At 38.4% G+C, this 14308-nt stretch overlaps 1 protein-coding gene across 1 annotated transcript in view; it reads right to left on the bottom strand.

Annotated features, from left to right (window-relative positions):
- The window catches only part of LOC113607933 (X-linked retinitis pigmentosa GTPase regulator-interacting protein 1-like), a 148798-nt gene that overhangs the window by 114938 nt on the left and 19552 nt on the right, over window positions 1-14308 (bottom strand). The window contains exon 3 of the mRNA XM_027083705.1: window positions 2626-2812. The gene's annotated coding sequence lies outside the window, so the exon portion shown is untranslated. The remainder of the gene's footprint in view (window positions 1-2625; window positions 2813-14308) is intronic.

The following is a 14308-nucleotide window of genomic DNA, read 5'->3' on the forward strand; positions in this document are numbered from 1 at the left end:
CAGGAACAAGACAAGGTTGCCAACTCTCACTGCTGTTATTCAACATTGTATTGGAAGTTTTAGCCACAGCAGTCAGAGAAGAAAAAGAAATCCAAATTGGAAAAGAAGAAGTAAATCTGTCACTGTTTGCAGATGACATGATACTATACATAGAGAATCCTAAAGCCTCTACCAGAAAACTACTAGAGCTAATCAATGAATTTGGTAAAGTAGCAGGTTACAAAATTAATGCACAGAAATCTCTTGCATTCTGATACACTAATGATGAAAAATCTGAAAGAGAAATTATGGAAACACTCCCATTTACCACTGCAACAAAAAGAATAAAATACCTAGGAATAAACCTACCTAAGGAGACAAAAGACCTGTATGCAGAAAACTATAAGACACTGATGAAAAAAATTAAAGATGATACAAACAGATGGAGAGATATACCATGTTCTTGGATTGGAAGAATCAGCATGGTGAAAATGACTATACTACCTAAAGCAATCTCTACAAATTCAATGCAATCCCTATCAAACTACCACTGACATTTTTCACAGAACTAGAACAAAAAATTTCACAATTTGTATGGAAACATAAAAGACCCCGAATAGCCAAAGCAATCTTGAGAAAGAAAAATGGAGCTGGAGGAATCAGGCTCCCTGACTTCAGACCATACTACAAAGCTACAGTAATCAAGACAGTCTGGTACTGGCACAAAAACAGAAATATAGATCAATGGTACAGGATAGAATGCCCAGAGATAAACCCACACACATATGGTCACCTAATTTACTACAAAGTAGGCAAGAACATACAATGGAGAAAAGACAGCCTCTTCAATAAGTGGTGCTGGGAAAACTGGACAGCTACATGTAAAAGAATGAAATTAGAACACTACCTAACACCATACACAAAAATAAACTCAAAATGGATTAAAGACCTAAATGTAAGGCCAGACACTATCAAACTCTTAGAGGAAAACATAGGCAGAACACTCTATGTTCACATAAATCACAGCAAGATCCTTTTTGATCCACCTCCTAGAGAAATGGAAATAAACACAAAAATAAACAAATGGGACCTAATGAGACTTAAAAGCTTTTGCACAGCAAAGGAAACCATAAACAAGACGAAAAGACAACCCTCAGAATAGGAGAAAATATTTGCAAATGAAGAAACTGACAAAGGATTAATCTCCAAAATTTACAAGCAGCTCAATATCAAAAAAACAAACAACCCAATCCAAAAATGGGCAGAAGAGCTAAATAGACATTTTCCCAAAGAAGATATACAGATTATCAACAAACACATGAAAGAATGCTCAACATCATTAATCATTAGAGAAATGCAAATCAAAACTACAATGAGGTATCACCTCACACCAGTCAGAATGGCCATCATCAAAAAATCTAGAAACAATAAATGCTGGAGAGGGTGTAGAGAAGAGGGAACCCTCTTGCACTGTTGGTGGGAATGTAAATTGATACAGCCACTATGGAGAACAGTATGGAGGTTCCTTAAGAAACTAAAAATAGAACTACCATATGACCCAGCAATCCCACTACTGGGCATATACCCTGAGAGAACCATAATTCAAAAAGAGACATGGGGCTTCCCAGGTGGCGCAGTGGTTGAGAGTCCGCCTGCCGGTGCAGGGTGCGCGGTTCGTGCCCTGGTCCGGGAAGATCCCGCGTGCCGTGGAGCGGCTGGGCCCGTGGGCCCGTGGGCCGCGGCCGCTGAGCCTGTGCTCCGCAACGACAGTGAGAGGCCCGCGTACCGCAAAAAAAAAAAAAAAAAAAGAGACATGTACCACAATGTTCATTGCAACACTATTTACAATAGCCAGGACATGGAAGCAACCTAAGTGTCCATCAACAGATGAATGGGTAAAGAAGATTTGGCACATATATACAATGGAATATTATTCAGCCATAAAAAGAAACAAAATTGAGTTATTTGTAGTGAGGTGGATGGACCTAGAGTCTGTCATACAGAGTGAAGTAAGTCAGAAAGAGAAAAACAATACCGTATGCTAACACATAAATATGGAATCCAAAAAAAAAGAAGAAATGGTTATGAAGAACCTAGGGTCAGGACGGGAATAAAGATGCAGACCTACTAGAGAACGGACTTGAGGACATGGGGAGAGGGAAGGGTAAGCTGGGACAAAGTGAGAGAGTAGCATGGACCTATATATACTACCAAATGTAAAAGAGATAGCTAGTGGGAAGCAGCTGCATAGCACAGGGAGATCAGCTCGGTGCTTTGTGACCACCTAGAGGGGTGGGATAGGGAGTGTGGGAGGGAGGGAGACACAAGAGGGAAGAGATATGGGGATATATGTATATGTATAGCTGATTCACTTTATTATAAAGCAGAAACTAACACACCATTGTAAAGCAATTATACTCCAGTAAAGATGTTTAAAAAAATGTATTACAAGAAAAATAAGTCTGTTTAAGTAGGTTTTACAGGTACATGATTAAAAGCATTAAAAATGTATTACAAGAAAAATAAGTCAGGTTCTGTGTTAGTTATCTAAAACTGTGTTAATGAATTACCGTGAACTTAGAAGCTTAAAACAACACACATTTATTATATCATTTTCTGTGTGTCAGGAATATGAGCATGGCTCACCTGAGTCCTGGGTGTGGCTCATCTGAGGCTCCTCTGGGAAAGGATGCCAAGCTAACGTCACTGTTGCAGGATTTGTTCCTTGTGCTTGTGGGTTACCAGCCAGAGGTATCCTCAGTTCCTTGGCATATGACCTCTCTGAATGGCTGTTTACTTCATAAAATCCAGCAAGTGTGAAGTTCAGTAGAGTCTGCTAGCAAGATGGAAATTACAGTCCTATTTAACATAATCACAGAAGTGACATCCATCGCTTTTGTTGTATTCTATTGTCTAGAAACAAGTTGCAGATCCTGTCCACACTCGAAGGGGAACGGATTACACATGGGCATGAATGTTAGGAGGCAGAGATGATTTGGGACCATTTTAGAACCTGTCAGTCACTGCCTCCCACTCCAGATCCCCAGTCCCTATCTTCAGGGGACAGCTCCTGTTACCTATTCCCTGTGAACTCATCCAGATATTCTATGCACCTGTGTGAAGTCACCCCCGCCCCCTCCAAAAAACAATCAAAAATTATAATGTTGTATTCACAGTGCTCAGCACCCAGATTTTTTCATTTAACAATGTATGTCTTGAAATCTAGTTCATATTAGTACCTACAGATCTGCTTCGTTCTTTTTTATAACTGCATACTCTTCCATTGTTTGGATATCCTATCATTTATTTAACCAATTCCCTCTTTCATGGATATTTAGGTAGTTTCAAATCTTTTGCTATTACAAACAATGCTGGAGGATACATATTCCTGACCAAATAGTATATGCATTTAATATTTTGAGTTATTGCTAAACGGCCTTCCTGAAGAGTTGAACCAATTTACACACCTATCAGCAATGAATTACAGCACCTATTTTCATTCACAGTTTATGTTCTAGAAATACTGATCTATTTTATATTTTCCCATGCTTTCTCAAGCCTTTTTTCTTTGCCTCACGCTGTACTTTTTCTTTGCTTGTAACATTTTCCTTCTGTTCGCTTTCTTTGAAAACTCCTACACATTCTTCAAGTTCTCTGCTCACATGTTACCTTTCCATGAAACAGCACTTTGCCAAGGACCCTATATACTTAATGACCTTGTGCATGGCTCTATTAAGGTATGCAATTATCTTTATTTACAATATTATAATTATAATAGATAATTCCTCTCCTCCTCCACTAGAGGGCAGGGACAATTCCTTTTTTTGTTTTTTCCCCTAGTACACAGCACCACACCTAGCTTACAATAACCACCCAAGTATTCATTGAGTTAATTAAGATGAACGTGAATCCACAATGTATTCCAGATCCTTTCCCGGGGATTATTGCATCGATGACACTAAATCAGCCTCCTTTAAGTTGTACAATTTGGGGGTTAAAAATATCTCTGGGCCAACCCGTCCTTTCAATAACAATGCAATAACCTCCTCCAATAACTACAGGAACTTGTAAAGAACCAGAGAACACGAGCAACTGGTAAATAAGCTCAGGTCACTGGCTTTTTCCTCTAAAATCAACCGTGGAGAAAATGTAAAGTAAGAGGGAAGCATAGAATCCAGGAATGAACCACCATAATCACTACCTCTGTGAGAAACCCTTAGGGAAACTAAAAAGTCTGTCTTGAATTAGAGTGTGTGGGAAGCGGGGGAAGAAGATGGGTACTGAGGAGAGAAAGAGAGACTGGGGGCTACACTATGGTGGAGGGTAGCAGTGAGAAGGTAGGTGAAGAAAAGCTTCTTAAAGTTCTGCTCTTTCCTTCTGCAGAGTTGCTTTGAGACAGACAGTCACTGCCTGCCCCTTCATGGTAAAACTAGTGGCAGCATCCTAGACCACTGGGGATGGTATCCATGGGGGTTGTTTCCATGCACGGCATGTCATGATTTTATCTGCTGTGTTCTCTTATCCACCCTACCAATGCTGCACACCAGTTTACCTCCAAATTCCCTGCCCGTATTCCTTCAAATTATTTCTTTTTCTGCTTAAATCAGTGGTTAGTTTCTGTTTCTTGTAACTATTAATCCTGACCATCAGTGGAAACAAGCCTGGAGGAAGGGAAAGGGTTAGAGGTTCTTATAATAAACCAGATGAAAAATAAATAAATAAATAAACCAGATGAGAGGCAATGATGGTGTGGGCAAGAATGTTGGCGGTATAAGAGGTTATTGGATTGGAGATATATTTTGGACATTAAGTAGACCAGACTTTCTAAAGGATTGGATGAGGAAGGGGAGGAAAATAAAGTAATCAGGGATGACTCTGAGGTTTTTGTCCAGCGGAACTGTGTGAATGGTAGTGCCATTAATTGAAATGGGAAAGATTGAGGGAGAAGAGAAGATTTTTTTTAAAGGTAGGAATTAGAAGTCCTGTTCTGGTCATGTTATACTTGAGATCCCTATTAGGCATCCAAGTGGAGATAATATATGAGTCTAGGATTCAGGACAGAGTCATGTCTGGAGATAATAAACTGATGGGATCAGCAGCATATAGAGAGTATTTAAAGTCATGGGACTGAATGAGATCATTAGGGAAACAGAGTATCTAAAGAAGAGGACCAAGAAATGAAGCCTGAGGCAACTGATCTTTAGAGATTGGGAAGAGAAGGAGGATCCAGTAAAGGAAATTAAGAAGCAGCCAATGAAGTACAAAGAAACTAGGAGAATGTGGAGTCTCTGATGTCAGATGAAAGCATTGTTTCAAAACTAAGGAGGGGTTAGTGTGTCCCATGTTGCTGAGAGTTCAATAAGATGAGAACAGAAAATTTAATATGAAATTTGAAAATATGGAAGTAACTGGTGAACTTGGCAAAAGCATTTTCAGTACAGTCGTGCAGAGGAAAGCCTAGGATTTACTTCTTTTTTCCCTCCTCCAATTTTCTACTTCTATTTGCCTGGAACATAGATAAAATGTCTGGAGTACAGTAGCCATATTGGGTCATGAGGTAATATTGAGGCTGGAAGTTTTACGCTAAGGATGGCAGAGCAGGAAGACAGAGGAGCTTGGGTCCCTAGGGACAATAAGAACCCATAATATCTACCTCTGAGCTTCCTTTATATAAAAGAAAACAAACCCTGCCTTATATATACTACTCTATTCTGGATTTTGTGTTATATGTGACTAAACGTAATTCACACTGACATTGACATAGGAGAGCAGAGAAAATAGGCAGTGTCATGGTAGAAACAAATTTTTTTTTTCTCCAAAGATGGGAGATACTGTAACCTATCTGTAGGCTATAGAGGAAGAAATTGATGGCGCAGGAGAGGGGGTATAACTAGAAGAGCAGAGCCCATGAGTAAGGAAAAGGGATTGGAGTCTTGTACACAAATGAGGGGATTGGCCTTAGATGGTAGTGAGAATAGTTCATCCATTGTAACAGGAAAGAAGGCAGAGAGGTATAGGCCCAGGTAGTTCGGTAGCTTGGTGAAGAAGACGAAGTAGTTTTTAGTTAGATTTTCCTATTTTCTCAGTAAAATATGAAATGAGTCATAAACTTAATTCTAGTTCATCTCTAAAATGTGGATAATTAGGTGCAAGAACTCTAGAGCAGGGACTCCTGGATGTGAACTTAATTTTCCTGTGCTTTATTTTCCTTAACTGTAAAACAAGGATAATAATGCCTGCTTTTTAGGGATGTTGTGAGGATTAAGTGAGTTAAAACACTAGAAGTGCTTAAGACAGGGTCAAGCACAGAGTAAGCGTGACAAAGGCACATGTAAATATTATCATTAGAAATAAAGGTATTGGGGGCTTCCCTGGTGGTGCAGTGGTTAAGAATCCATCTGCCAATGCAGGGGACATGGGTCTGATCCCTGGTCAGGGAAGATCCCACATGCCATGGAGCAACTAAGCCCGTGCACCACAACTACTGAGCCTGTGCTCTACAGCCCATGAGCCACAACTACGGAGCCTGCGTGCCCCAACTACTGAAGCCCGCGCGCCTAGAGCCCATGCTCCACAAGAGAAGCCACCACAATGAGAAGCACGTGCACCACAATGAAAAGTAGCCCCCGCTCTCCGCAACTAGAGAAAGCCTGCGCACAGCAACAAAGGTCCAACGCAGCCAAAAATAAATAAATTTAAAAAAGAAAGAAAATAATAATTATTATTATTATAAATGCTACATGACTGCTCATAACTGCTATTTTCTCAGGCCCCTTCTGAAGGTTTTTTCATGAACACAAACCACACTTGCAACCCATATGTCTTGCAACCCAGTTGGCAGCTGTAGTCAGAGATCACAGATTTGGTCAATAGTTTTCTAATTCCTTCCTGAGTTCTTTTTTAATTCCCTGGCACTGTTTGTTACAATCTGTTGCAAAAGGTACTTCTAGTCTGTACCTCTTAATATGATTCTGTTGCATCTTTATTCTCTTTTCTTTGCTTGCCTTTCTCTTTTTGAAAGGTATTTCTCCCCTGCAATAACAACATCTTTGACTCAGCTATAAAAGAGATTTTCTTCCTTTCTAAGCAAATGCTTACTTGTCTCTCTGAATGTTCTCTTCCACCATAATTTTAGTGGTTCCCAGATTCTTTGGTGTTATTTACCTTTAAAACTCTATCAGTTTTTCCCCAACTAAAGGTTTCATTTAACAAGTAAAATGAGTTTTGGTCTCAATATAAGGAAAACTTTTTTTTCCGCTTCAAGTTGATGTAACTTTCATTTTTCAGTTTGATTGGGAAATGGCATATTTATTTTATTTTATTTTTTTAATTGAGGTAAGTTTCATATGTACAACATTATAATTTTATTTCTGAATACACAACAGTGTGCCTTCCACCAAAAGTCTAGTTTCTATCCATCACCATACAGTTGACCCCATTTACTTATTTCACCCTCCCTCTCAACCCCCTTCCCAACTAGTAACCACCAATCCGTTCTCTGTGTCTATGTGGGGTTTTTTGAGGTTTTTGGTTGGTTTGTTTGTTTGTTTGGGTTTGTTTGGCCATGCCATGTGGCATGTGGGATCTTAGTTCCTGGACCAGGGATTGAACCCTCACCACTTACAGTGGAAGGGTGGAGTCTTAACCACTAGACTGCCAGGGAAGTCCCCTTGTTTTGTTTTGTTTGTTCATTTACTTATTTTTTATATTCCACATGAGTGAAATCATACAATAGTTGTCTTTCTCCATCTGACTTATTTCACTTAGCATAATACCCTCAAGGTCCATCCATGTTGTCGCAGATGGCAAGATACCATCTTTATGGCTGAATGGTATATATATACCACATCTTTATCCATTCATCTGTTGATAAGAACATAGGTTGTTTCCATATCTTGGCTACTGTAAATATGCTGCAATGAACATAGAGGTACGTATATCTTTTCAAATTAGTGCTTTTGTTTTCTTTGAATACCCAGAAGTGGAACACCTGAATCGTATAGCAGATCTATTCTTAATTTTTTGAGGAATCTCTATACTATTTTCCACAGTGGCTGCACCAACTTACATTCCCACCAACAGTGTATGGGGTTCCCTTTGCTCCACATCCTCTCCAACACTTGTTATTGCTTGTCTTTTTGATAATAGCCATCCTGACAGGTGTGAGGTGATATCTCATTGTGGTTTTGATTTGTATTTCCCTAATAATCAGTGACGTTGAACTTATTTTCATTTGCCTGTTGGCCATCTGTATGTCTTCTTTGGAAAATGTCTATTCATAGCCTCCGCCCATTTTTCAATCAGTTTTTTTGTTTTTGTTGAGTTGCATGTGTTCTTTATATACTTTGAGTATTAACCCATTATCAGATATATGATTTGCAAAAGTCTTCTCCCATTCAGTAGGCTGTCTTTGTTTTGTTGATGATTTCCTTTGCTAGGCAGATGTTTTTAGTTTGATGTTGTCCCATTTGTTTATTCTATTATTATTATTTTTTGGCCGCGCCACGCTGCTTGTGGGATCTTAGTTCCCTGACGAGGGATCGAACCTGGGTCCTTGGCAGTGAAAGCATGGAGTGCTAACCACTGGACAACCAGGGAATTCCTACCCATTTGTTTATTTTTGACTTTGTTCCCCCTGCCTAAGAAAACATATCCAAAAAGATTACTAAGACCAATGTTAAAGAGCATATTGCCTATGTTTTCTTCCAGGAGTTTTATGATTTCAGGTCTTACATTCAAGTTGTTAATCCATTTTGATTTAATTTTTGTGTATGGTGTAAGATGGTGGTCTAGTTTCATTCTTTTTCATGTGACTGTGCAGTTTTCCCAACACCTTATTGAAGATATTTTCTGTTCCCCCATTGTACGTTCTTGACTCCTTTGTCATAAATTAGTTGTTCATATATGTTTGGGTTTTTGTCTGGGCTCCCAGTTCTGTTCCGTTGATCTGTATGTCTGATTTTCTGCCAATACCATGTTGGGTTTTTTTGTTTGTTTTTTTTTTAAATTAATTAATTAATTTATTTATTTTTGGTTGCATTGGGTCTTCGTTGCTCTGCATGGACTTTCTCTAGTGGCCAGCAGTAGCTGCTCTTTGTTGCAGTGTGCAGGCTTCTCATTGCAGTGGCTTCTCTTGTTGCAGAGCACAGGCTCTAGGCACACGGGCTTCAGTAATTGTGGCATGCGGGCTCAGTAGTTGTGGCGCACGGGCTTAGTTGCTCTGCAGCACGTGGGATCTTCCCGGACCAGGGCTCAAACCTGTGTCCCCTGCATTGGCAGGCAGATTCTTAACCACTGTGCCACCATGGAGGTCCCTACCGTGCTGTTTTGATTACTCTAGCTTTGTAGTATAATTTGAAATCAGGGAGTGTGATACCTCAGCTTTGTTCTTTTTTCTCAGGATTGCCTTTGCTGTTTGAGGGGTTTTTTTTTTGGTGGTTCCATATAAATTTTAGAATTTTTTGTTCTATTTCTGTGAAAAATGTCATTGGGATTTTGAAAGGAATTGCATTGAATCTGTAGATTGCTTTAGGTAATATGAACATTTAAAAATTGTTCTTCAATTCATAAGCACAAAATATGGTTCCATTTCTTTGTGTCTTTTTTTTTTTTTTTTTTGCGGTACATGGGCCTCTCACTGCCGTGGCCTCTCCTGTTGCGGAGCACAGGCTCTGGATGCGCAGGCTCAGCGGCCATGGCTCACGGGCCCAGCCGCTCCACGGCATGTGGGATCTTCCCAGACCGGGACACGAACCTGTGTCCCCTGCATCAGCAGGTGGACTCTCAACCACTGCGCCACCAGGGAAGCCTTCTTTGTGTCTTTTTCAATTTCTTTCAACAATGTCTTATAGTTTTCAGTGTACAGGGTTTTCACCTCCTTGGTTAAATTTATTCCTATGAATATGGATAACCAACAAGGACCTACTGTATAGCAAAATAAAATAAAATAAAAATTAAAAAAAAATATTCCTATGTATATCATTCTTTTTGTTGCAATTGTAAATGTGATTGTTTTCTTAATTTCTCTTTCTGATAGTTCATTGTTAGTATATAGAAATGGAACTGATTTTTGTATACTGATTTTGTACCATGCAACTTTAGTGTATTCATTTATTATCTCTAATAATTTTTTAGTGGAATCTTTAGGGGTTTCTATATATAAAATCATGTCATCTGCAAATAGTGACAGTTTTATTTCTTCCTTTCCAATTTGGATGCTTTTTATTTCTCTTTCTTGTATAAGTGCTCTGGCTAGGACTCCCAATGCTATGTTGAATAAAAATAATGAGAGTGGGGACTTCCCCGGTGGCTCAGTGGTTGGAAGTCTGCCTGCCAATGCAGGGGACACAGGTTCGAGCCCTGGTCTGGGAAGATCCCACATGCCGTGAAGCAACTAAGCCTGTGCACCACAATTACTGAGCCCGCATTCTACAGCCCGTGAGCCACAACTACTGAGCCCACGTGTGCTACAACTACTGAAGCTTGCGCGCCTAGAGCCCGTGCTCCGCAACAAGAGAAGCCACCGCAATGAGAAGCCCGTGCACTGCAATGAAGAGTAGCCCCCGCTCGCCACAACTGGAGAAAGCCTGGGCACAGCAACGAAGACCCAAAGCAGCCAAAAATAAATAAATAAATTTATTTTTTTACAAAATGATGAGAGTGGGTATCCTTGTCTTGTTCCTGATCTTAGAGAGAGAGCTTTCAGTTTTTCACCACTGAGTACGGTATTAGCTGTGGGCTTGTCATAAATGGCCTTTATTTTGTTGAGGTATGTTCCCTCTGTATCCAATTTGTTGAGGGTTTTTATCGTAAGTGGACGTTGAATCTTGTCAAATGCTTTTTCTACATCTATTGAGATGATCATATGATTTTTATCCTTCATTTTATTAATGTGGTGTATCACGTTGATTGACTTGCAAATGTTGAACCATCCTTGCATAACTGGAATATATCTCACTTGATCATGGTGCATGGTCATTTAAATGTATTATTGTATTTAGTTTGCTAATATTTTGTTGAGAATGTTTGCATCTATATTCATCAGTGATATTGGCCTGTAATTTTCTTTTTTGTGTTGCCCTTGTCTGGTTTTGGTATCAGTATAATGGCCTTGTAAAATGAGTTAGGAAGCATTGCCTCCTCTTCGATTTTTTGGAATAGTTTGAGGATTGGTATTAAATCTCCTTTGAATGTTTGGTAGAATTCACCAGAGAAGCCACCCTGTCCTAGACTTTTGTTTTTTGGGAGGTTTTTTATTACTGTTTCAATTTCCTTGCTAGAGATCAGTCTATTCAGATTTTCTATTTCTTCATGATTCAGTCTTTGTTGTATGATTCAAAGGATTTATTTTTTAGGTTGTCTAATTTGTTGTTGTATAGCTGTTCATAGTATTTCCTTATAATCTTTTGTATTTCTGTGGTTTCTGTTGTAATTTCTCTTTCATTTCTGATTTTGTCTGAGCCTTCTCTATTTTTTTATCTTTTCAAAGAGCAAGCTCTTACTTTCATTGATCTTTTCTGATATCTTTTTAGTCTTTATTTCATTTAATTGCGTTCTGATTTTTATTATTTCCTTCTTTGGCCTTCATTTGTTCTTTTCTAGCTCCTTTAGGTGTAAGGTTAGATTGTTTGAGATTTTTCATGTTTCTTGAGGTAGGCTTGTACTGCCACACACTTTTCTTTTAGTACTGCTTTTGCTGCATCCCATAGATTTTGGTATGTCATATTTTAATTTGTCTTCATATATATATATATATATATTTTTTTTTTTGTGGTACGCGGGCCTCTCACTGTTGTGGCCTCTCCCGTTGTGGAGCACAGGCTCTGGATGCGCAGGCTCAGCGGCCATGGCTCATGGGCCCAGCCGCTCCACGGCATGTGGGATCTTCCCAGACCAGGGCACGAACCCGTGTCCCCTGCATCGGCAGGCGGACTCTCAACCACTGCGCTACCAGGGAAGCCCTGTCTTCATATATTTTTTAAATTTCTCCTTTGATTTCTTCATTGACCCAATAGTTTTTCAGTAGCATGTTGTTCAGTCTCCAAATATTTGTGATTTTTCCAGATTTCTTCTTGTAACTCATTTCTAGTTTCATACTGTTGTGTAGGGAAAAGACGTTTGATGTGATTTCAGTCTTCTTAAATTTACTGAGAGTTGCTTTGTATCCCAACATCTAGTCTATCCTTGAGAATGTTCTATGTGCACTTGAGAAGAATGTGTATTCTACTGCTTTTGAATGGGGTCTTCTGTGTAAATCTATTAAGTCCATATGATTTCAGATTGATATTTTCTTGTTGAATTTCTGTCTGGATAATCTATCCATTGATGTAGTGGGATGTTAAAGTCCCCAACTATTATTGTGCTACTGTCAATTTCTCCTTATAGGTCTATTAATAATTGCTTCATATATTTTGGTGCTTCTATGTTAGGTTCATATATATTAATAAATGTTATATCTTCTTGATGGATTGTCCTCCTTGTCATTATATAATGTCCATCTTTATCTCTTGTTTCCTTTTTTCCTTGAAGTCTATTTTGCCTGATATGAGTATTAATTATATCCACTTTCTTTTGGCTGCCATTTGCTTGGAGTATCATCTTCCATCCCTTCACTTTGAGCCTGTTTGTCTTTAGAGCTGAGCTGAGTCTCCTGGAGGCAGCATAGAGTTGGGTCTTGATTTTTAATCCATCCAGCCACTCTTTGTCCTTTAATTAGTGAATTCAATCCATTTGCATTTAAGGTAAGTATTGACAGATGAGGACTTAGTCCTGCCATTTTATCTTTTGTTTTCTGGTTCCTCTTTATCTCCATTGTTTCTTTTTCCTTGCGTTTCTGTCATTTTGGTTTGGTAGTTTTCCATGATGTTTTTCTGTTTCCTCTTTTTCATGTTTCATGTCTCTGTTCCAAATTTTTTTTGTGGTTACCATGAGATTTGTATAAAACATCTCATAGATAAAATAGTCCTTTTTAGGACTATAGTTTCTTTTTCTGCTGAGAGCATCCTGTCTTCATTTGCCTATACAGATTTTGTCCTATTCCTCTTCCCTTTCATGTTTTTATTGTCATAAATTGTCCTTTTTTATGTTGTGAGTTCATTACCAAATTGAAGTAGCTATAGTTACTTTTAATACTTTTTCCGCTTTAACCTTTATCCTATAATTGTTTAACAATTTATAATCTATTCTGATATAGAGTTCTAATTTTCTTATACTATTTGTCACCTTACTCAAAGTTTTGCGTACTTTTGCCTTCTTGTTTCAGGTATAAGAGCTCCTTTCAACATTTCTTGTAAATAGGTTTAGTGGTAATGAAATCCCTCAACTTTTGTTTTGTTTGTCTGGGAAAGACTTCATTTCTCCTTCATATCTGAATGATAACTTTTCTGGTTAGCGTATTTTTGGCTGACAGTTTTTATCTTTCTGTATCTTGAGTATGTCATTTTGCTCTCTTCTGGCCTGTAGAGTTTTTGTTGAGAAATATGCTGATAGCCTATTGGTTACTGTCTTTTTTCCCCTCAATGACTTTAAAATTCTTTCTTTGTCACTGACTTTTGACAGTTTTAATATAATGTGTTTTGGAAAAGGTCTTTTTTCATTGATATAATTAGGTGTAGTATTAGCTTCATGAACATATATATCCAGTTCCTTCCCCAGATTTGGAAAATTCTCAGCTATTATTTCTTTAAATAAGTTTTTTGCTCCCTTCTTCCCCCCTTCTCCTTCTGGGGTACCCATTATCCTTATGTTGCTTTTCCTAAGGTAGTTAGATTGTTCTCATAGAATTTCTTCATTAAAAAACAAAAGAAAACACAAAACTTAGTTCTATCTCCTCTTCTACATGAATCATTTCTAGATTTCTGTCTTTGAGCTTGTGAATTTTTCTTCCATATGGTCTTCTCTATTTCCAGTGCTTTCTAATGCATTCTTCATCTCATTTATTGAGTTCTTCAGCTCCAGATTTCCTACTTAGTTCTTTTTTAGAGTTTCAATCTCTTTGCTAAAATATTCCTTCTGTTCATTGATTATATTTTATTTTATTTATTTGTTTTTTTGGCCACACCACCTGGCATGTGGGATCTTAGTTCTGTGACCAGGGATTGAACCCATGTTCCCTGCATTGGAAGGTGGAGTCTTAACCACTGGACCACCAGGGAAGCCCCTGTTCGTTGATTTTATTCCTGAGCTCATTGAGCTGCCTTTTTGTGTTTTCTTGATGAATTTCTTCATGACAGCTATTTTTGAATTCTCTAATAGATTAAAATCTTCTGTGACTTTAAGTTTGATTTGTCATTTTCTTTTTTTTTTTTTTTTTAACATCTTTATTGGAGTA

This window comes from Aethalodelphis obliquidens, unplaced genomic scaffold (assembly GCF_003676395.1).
Source record: "Aethalodelphis obliquidens isolate GAN/ISIS:26980383/991018 unplaced genomic scaffold, ASM367639v1 scaffold51, whole genome shotgun sequence".
NCBI lineage: Eukaryota > Metazoa > Chordata > Mammalia > Artiodactyla > Delphinidae > Aethalodelphis > Aethalodelphis obliquidens.